Source organism: Anguilla anguilla, chromosome 3 (assembly GCF_013347855.1).
Source record: "Anguilla anguilla isolate fAngAng1 chromosome 3, fAngAng1.pri, whole genome shotgun sequence".
Taxonomy (NCBI): Eukaryota; Metazoa; Chordata; class Actinopteri; order Anguilliformes; family Anguillidae; genus Anguilla; species Anguilla anguilla.
Genome location: NC_049203.1, coordinates 51941241 through 51948940, shown reverse-complemented (window position 1 = coordinate 51948940; position 7700 = coordinate 51941241). Strand labels below are relative to the sequence as shown.

The 7700-nt window shown below is 37.3% G+C and overlaps 1 protein-coding gene across 5 annotated transcripts in view; it reads left to right on the top strand.

The window, feature by feature from the left end:
* The first annotated feature begins 561 nt into the window (after positions 1 to 561).
* The window catches only part of pcdh11 (protocadherin 11), a 256944-nt gene continuing 249805 nt past the window's right edge, over positions 562 to 7700 (top strand). For 4 of the 5 annotated variants that reach the window (XM_035409666.1, XM_035409664.1, XM_035409669.1 and 1 more), the window contains exon 1: positions 562 to 1338. The gene's annotated coding sequence lies outside the window, so the exon portion shown is untranslated. Of the gene's footprint in view, positions 1339 to 2309; positions 2441 to 7700 lie in introns of those variants that run through there. The other variant, XM_035409665.1, reaches the window with a different exon arrangement.

Here is a 7700-nt window from a genome sequence, read left to right as displayed (position 1 = left end):
GCAGGGAGAGCAATTACTATTGATCCATTTGCATGGTGGTACAGATATTGTATGCCAGCATAAATTAACCTGAGTAAATAAAAGAACCATGTAATTCCACTTTGAAAAAAGAAAGCATTCTTTATATGTAGAAAGCGGCAGGGGAAACATCACTACGCAATTCCGGAAGCACTCACATTAATATAAAACATGGGCTATATATATATATATATATATATATATATATATATATATATATATATATATATATATATATATATGACTGTACACCGTTCTGTAACGTTTCTGGGATAGTACCTCTCAGTAAAAAATAAAAATAAAAAATGCAAATAAATAAATAAATCACCATTTATTTGCAAAGCGAACAGTGCCCCCTCTAACTCACAGGCGCCAGTTGCATCTCGCATACTACTCTCGCTGAGACTCAGCGCAACCGGCCTACCAACGGCTAGTGCGGCTTTAAGGAAAAACCCATCATTTGTATTCTGTCCTAGGCTCCTCCTTCCACAATGATGTCAATCGGAGGTGGAGTGGTAGGCAGTACTAAGGGGCTGAGTTCATTCGAACACAACTGAGAGAGCTAGAGATTTGCGCACAGCAACCTCATAACGCGTAATTCAACAACTTCTGAGAGTGATGCTGAACCAAGCCATACTCGCATCCTACTTTTTCGGGGAAGATATGCAGTAACTACAGCCCCCACACATTTGTTTTTTTCTTTCAGAATAACTCTGGGCTGTGTCTGCCTTACAAATTGTTAACAATAATAATACCAATAAACGGCGGCAGTTATTAGCAGCGATTTCAGACCGTAACATTCTTTCCTACATGAGTCGTGGATCTAATACAAGTGTGTTCTATTAAGAGAGCTGGCAAATGTGCAGATCGATGAAAGGGACTCTGTATGACAGATTTCACAATTTTGAACTCCTAACAAGAATATACAGTTGAAATCCCTCATATTGCGAAAGAGACGACTTGGACCATCGGTGTCATCATTCCGTTGGAATTGCACAGCAGCTTGCCCAAGATATCTGAAGAGGAATTATTCTGTTTCTCAAAAATATAACAAAGTAACTGAATAACAATGTGTTTTTTTAAACGGTTCGGACCACAGACTGCACAAAGCAAGGATAATTTCCAGTAGTCGGATTTAATTTGATCAATACGTTATTATATTTCGGTTACCGGAGGAAATTTTTTTCTCTCACCCCCCCCCCCCCCCCCCCCATTCCTTCCTTATCCGTTCGATTCATGGCACATCATCTTCTAAAGCACTGATGTCGCTACGTATCGGGATTTGCTAATAATTTCGCATTTTGCTTCAAGGAATTAAAGGTAAGGTGAATTCGTTTTTGTCATCAAACTGAAAAATAAGAGGCCATTTGACGACATTGCTACACATTTCAGAATGTACGTTTATAGAATGTGGTCGTAAAAACCACCGGTCAATGTGCGTGTGTATGTCAAATTTACTTTAAGATTCCGCTTATCAAAGTTAATGCGCCATTATACCATAACTTCCATGGTTGGAAATTGATTTTCATAAGCTTCGTGATCCACGTAAATGCAAGTAACACTTTTCAGAGGTTATCGACTTATAAGAACAATCAAGCAAAGAAAGTCGTGGTAGGAGTTACAAATGCATCATGTTGCAATGGAAAAAATAATGAAAACCATTATTTATCCTACACGTGATTGTAGGATATTCGGATAGCCTACATCGCAACGCTGCGATACAGGTTAATCGTAAGTGCCGTTTTAATTACTGTAATTAACCATGCATTATGGCATTTTAGGGAATTCATATTGCCAGTCTAAATCATTGCACTGCACTGCGTGTTACAGCCGACAACGCAACGGCGTTTCAGGTTCGAAGTAGAACGAGCACATAGCGACAACTGAAAAACCAGTTTTCGCTCCATAAATTTCAGAGTGTATTACACATGTGATTGTAGCCTACAAGTTGGTTCCGTAGTATCTGTTACAGAAGGCCAATTATAACATTTATCGTCCGGATAAGCGTATTAGCGCTACATTACGCAACAAATACAGACGCACATTCCCAGGTAATTCAAACATGTTGAAAATATATTGTATATTGTTTCCAGTATCCAAAAGGCTTTATTAACATAAAAAATACTGCACGGTCAAACAAGAATGCTTAATTTCTTTTGAACAGTTAGACAGTGCGAGGAAAGGCTATTGACCGGCACTCGCGAGGCAACTTTGGGAGAATAGGGAAGATGATTCCAGTGGTGCGATATTGTTCCTTTTTATGAAGTAGAAGGCGGATTAACGTGCCATTCCATATCATCTACATTCCTAAATTCAAGCAGCAGAAACGGGGAACCATCCACTTGACACGCATACCTAGGAGAGTATGTAGACCGGTGATAAGATGGGGAACAATGTCGGCAGCGTCTTAACACTGAGAACTGTAAGTGCAAATAACCGTGATGACTGATTGTTTTTGACAATTCAGATAGTGTTTCTGACAAAATGTAATTGGCATACTCGTTGGACTCTACTTCAGGGAGATGTACTGGCCTTTTGGCTGCTGAGCATGTTTTTGAGCATTGCACGGCAGTGTTTAAGTTGCATGGCCATACTTGTACTAAGTATGATATAAGCCAACACATATAGTAGGCTATCTACAAGTTAGCATTTTCAGTGCGGTATTTGTGAAGTGCTACGTGCTTGGAATGATGGCAAATCGGATCGGCTTAAATACATATGCAACTTGTTCCTGTTAATTGACCGACAGGTTGGGCAAGGGTTACGTTTTGGTATTGCTAAGAAAATAATTTTGAGCTTACAGCTCAGCTGCACGTGATCTACTTTTGCGTGTTTACTATGAACACAAATAGTGAAATGCACCTTTTTACCATAGCAACTTGCACAGTTGCCATATTTTAGCTCAGTTATTTTGAGAACAGTGAATTTCGGCCTATGAAGAAACTACTAAATTAGTCTTAACTTTGCTATTTTGCTTATCAGGGTTGATTATTTATTTATTTATTTATTTATTTATTTATTTATTTATTTATTTATTTATTTATTTATTTATTCATTAATTCATCATTCATTGCCTAGCCTAATATAATATAAGTACTTGCATTTAGTCTTTAAATAAGTGGATGAAAAAAAAAATCACATATAAAAAAAAAATCACAAATAATTACTGGTTCTTACAGCAAAGTGGAGTCTGATATTACCCCTATTTTTCTTTTATGTATTCTTAGCATACCCTGATGTTTTTCTTTGTACTCAGACAAAATTGATTGTATTTTATACATAATATATGAGGAACATTTTGCTAAACAACTTACATTACAGCTCCTGAATTCACTGAAATAGATAACCTTCTTTCAAGATATTTTTGCAGGGTCATTTTACACAAATGCCCATCAGGTCAGAAATCCCTGGGTATTAATGTAGCTAGTCAATTTGCAAAATATTCTGTTTCAGATTGCTGATACACTTCTACTTTTCAGTACGGATAATTAAATCCTTAACCGCTACAGTTGTAAAGAAGTAAATAATCTCATGACAATGTTACCTTTTGTCAATTAATCATATTTTCTGCCTCAGTTGAACATCTGAAGCCTGGATGTATTTCATGAGATTGTTCTGTGAAGTGACCTTTACCAGAAGCTTTAATCCGGAATTATATTTATTTGCTAAATGTATTCCAAAACCATGTGTACTTTCACAGTATGTTGATTTTAAATGATACTGTTCTGTGATCTTGACTGTTAATCTCAAAATCTTTGTTTCTAGAGATGATGCTTGTCATTAACTATAAACTGGTAACAAATTGGAGAGGAAAGGCTCCTAGTTGGAGCATTGATTTGCTGCAACTACTTTTCCACTTTTTGTATCTGTAATTTCAGCCGAATTTACGAAGGTACATTCACTTTGTTACATTGAATATAGAAATCAATTGGCCAAGTGGCGAAACACTAAAGTGGTATTATTTTAATTGTATTTTACTCATTGCAGTATAATTTTCTTCATATTCAAAACTTACCGTTTTTACATTGCCCTGAAACACATCCCATGTAAATGACCAGGATTTGAGCAGCGAACATCATGGTCATCTTGGGTTGGTTTTCTTCAAGTATATAAGGAAGGGCTATTCTGCATAGCAAGTATGAAGTAAACTGTGAATTAACACTGTACAAAAATAGAGAATATTGACAACTGGTTATTCCTGGAATATGAAGTATACATTTCAGTTTAAATGGCTTAGTGTGTGGTGCAGATAGCAAGAGTTCTGGAATAAAAAAAATTAAAAGAACATTCGCTTGAATTTAACCCAGCACTAAAATTCACAGTACTTGGATGTGTTTAGTCGATAAATGGATATATGTGGATATGGACAAATTGATACGTTTCATGACCATGAAGTCATAGTTCAGTTCATGCATTTATTTATTTTATTGTGATTGATCAAGGGTACTGAGGTGTAAAAGACTATGCAATTTTAGTCCCTTGAATGGCAATGCATGAAATTTACCAATTTGCATGTACAAATTTGAATACAGACATTATTTGCAAAATGGCATCTCAAGCAAGTCATCCAAGTTTAAAAAACATATTATTTGACTCTCATTTCGTTGTTGCATCGTTTGGTGATGTACTGTACAGTCGATGGTATACACTGCTGATTTCATGGTTTAAAAAAAGAGTTCAGTATGTTTGGGTTTCTGCATATATGTCTATTTTGATTTTATGTTGATACATTCATTTTCATTGTAAGTACGTCCATTGTGATTGCAGTACAATTTGAGTTAATAATGGCCATTTGAGGCATCTGGTGTTCAGTGTCGCTCAGATATGATGGTAAAGGCAATCTCTATTACTGTAATTTAGTGAGTAGGAGATAATCTTAATTTTATGAAGCCACTGACTGATATGTCAGTATTTAATGTTCTTGATAAGGTGTGGTTTCTGAGCCTGTTGACTTCTGTAATTCCTTGGATTTTACGCATTCAGCCCTTGAGATTTCCTGTCAAAATTACCACTTTTAGACTGCCCTCTAGGGGTAGTATGAATATTGTTGCTACCATTTGGGCGCAGGTCTCTCAAATGAAGGTTGTAGGAGTTATGTGTGTAAAAATGTAACGGCAAATTATTGTATTTGCATGTTTCAAATACATAACGTCTGTCAAAGAGGTAATATAGATTTTAAATTTGAAAGATTTTTTTTATTTTTATCATTGTATTCAGTTGCAGCCCACAGTTGTGTGCCCTGTAACTGGAAGCTGCACCAGTCTTTTGAAGTGATTTCCAGTTGGCTTATATATTTATGAAAGGTCAACACTATTAGTTCTCTATAAACAAATGTGTCTGAGGTAGAATAAGTATGAGACATATGACAAAAATCCTAATTTCCTGTGTACTAAAAAGTACTGGCAATGCCACATTGCTGTTCAGCATATTTAGTATCAGTCCTGATTTGTAAACATAATGAATGCAGTTATGTATAACTGAGGCAACCTTTGGGAAGGGGGGGAGATTGTTAATCAATTAGCTTTTGGCCGCTAAACAAATGAATCAGTGTTTCTTTTTTTTTCTGAATATTATTCTTGTTGTTGAAAATTAAAACTAATTAAAATGTATCCCACTCATATTGAAAGCAAAGAAAAATTGAGTGCTCTCAGGACAGGTGGGACCATTGCCGTTGGAAAGTATTCTGGTCTACGCTTCTCAGGCAGATCCCATCGCTGTCTGCCGCAACATTGGTGGCAGCCAGTTTAAAGACCGTGGTCAGTATTACAGAGCTAAGGCAGAACCAGGAATTATTCTTTCCTGACAGCTTGATAAGGCATCTGCAAGGTCATAGATCTGGAAAAAGGATTTAATGGATCACTGTGGTAGGCCTGTCTCTCAGACTGCTTGGAAACACGAGAGTCATCCTCATTGTCAGCCATCGACTCTGAGAAACCCTGCCTTCAGCTGCCTCAATAAAGCAAACCCCCAGTATCTTGCAATTCACATCTGCGTCACATTTCATGTTCTCTGCTCACTAATTGCCTTGTCAGTTTGTGAATCTCTATAAGCAGATTATACCTTACCTCAGACTGACACAGTGCTGTTTGAAGATTTTTCAGCTCATGATAGCCAAACAAACTAAACTGTATGCAGATGCTCCATTTGCAATTAATGTGGATTACTTCATTGTGAGGCCATCATTTTAAAAGAACCCCCCAAAAAGGGCAGGAGTCCTTTTTCTGTGCGTATCATATGTTGGACAAGGCAAATGGGGAAATAGATAAAATTAGCATAATTCATATTTGTCTAAATATACTATGTATCTACCCGCTGGAAAAGAAAAAAAAGTGTACAACATGAGTTGTCATGCACATGAAAACTACTGCAATGCCCATGAAAAGCAAAGCCAGCTCATGCCCACATTCTATCAGAAAAACACGGAAAAATACATTTGCACGCAACTTTAAAATGTGAAGGATAAATACATAGTTTGGCAGAAAAAAGGTTTGGGGCTCCCAAATGTTAAGCTCAGGAGAGTGAAAGGGCGTGCGGTGAGATTAAAGCAAAGCGACACCTTGTTAGCTGCGAAAGGCTGCAACAGGACACACGAGTAGTATGAGAAATTGTTTCTTGGGGCCTCGACGGTGATGCGTCAAGTTAATTCTTTCGCCCTAGGTACATCCTTGCACCCCACGGTCTTGAATAAAATCCTGAATATGCCATTGCCAACTGGGGCCAAGAGTCCTGCCGGGAAATGAACAATCAGCCAGTGTTATCCAGAAAGGGTTTCCGTCAGCAGAGAATTTTCTGTCTCACCAACTCACCTCTGACTTCTATAAAATGTCACAAAAATTTCCCTGGAGAGAAACTCCCCAAAAGAAGATCCCCCCCCCCCCCCCCCCTCCCCAAATGTGAGTTCAGTACATTTGGTGTTTATTTATGCAGAAAATTTGCGAGATCGTAATACTGCACCCCGCTTGTGCATTTGAGCGTGTAGATTTAAAGACAAACATGGGGTAATATTCACCTACTCTGTGAATCATTCTGCGACAATACCTTTGCTAATGGTGCAATATAAAATTAATATCATTGATTGACTAATTTTGGCAAGTTAACTACATTCTAGGATGATCATAACATTTGAATATCCCATTGACAGCTATGTCCGCCTTTTTGTCCCTGGGCGTAGCTCTGTCGGTTTGATTAATTTAATTTCATACATTAACATGATTAAACTGTATATCAAATGAACTGATTCTTTTTTTCATGAAGAGGATGGATTTAATACACACACACACACACACACACACAAAAGCGTATGCAGTGTATACAGTAACTATACATTTTCCATCCAGATTGACACCAACCAAACCACCTCTTTCAATAACGGCTGTGTACTTCTTAAAGTGTAAATAGAGTTGTTTGTCCGCAATTATACTAAAGTAAATAAATAAATAAATGAATAAATTAATTCACATTTTAACTTATATCTGGCCACTTTTCAACCAGCGGTGGGTCACAGAAAACATATTCCCTCATTAAGTGGGCTGTGGGCTCAGACAGGACGGGAATCACTAGCTTAGAACATACTGTAATTAACTTTAATGATGAGAACAACCATTCAGCCCATCTTGGCTCATCGTCTGTTGTCTGAAAGCCCACTTGTGCTCTTTGTTTACATTGCAAAATGCACATGACTG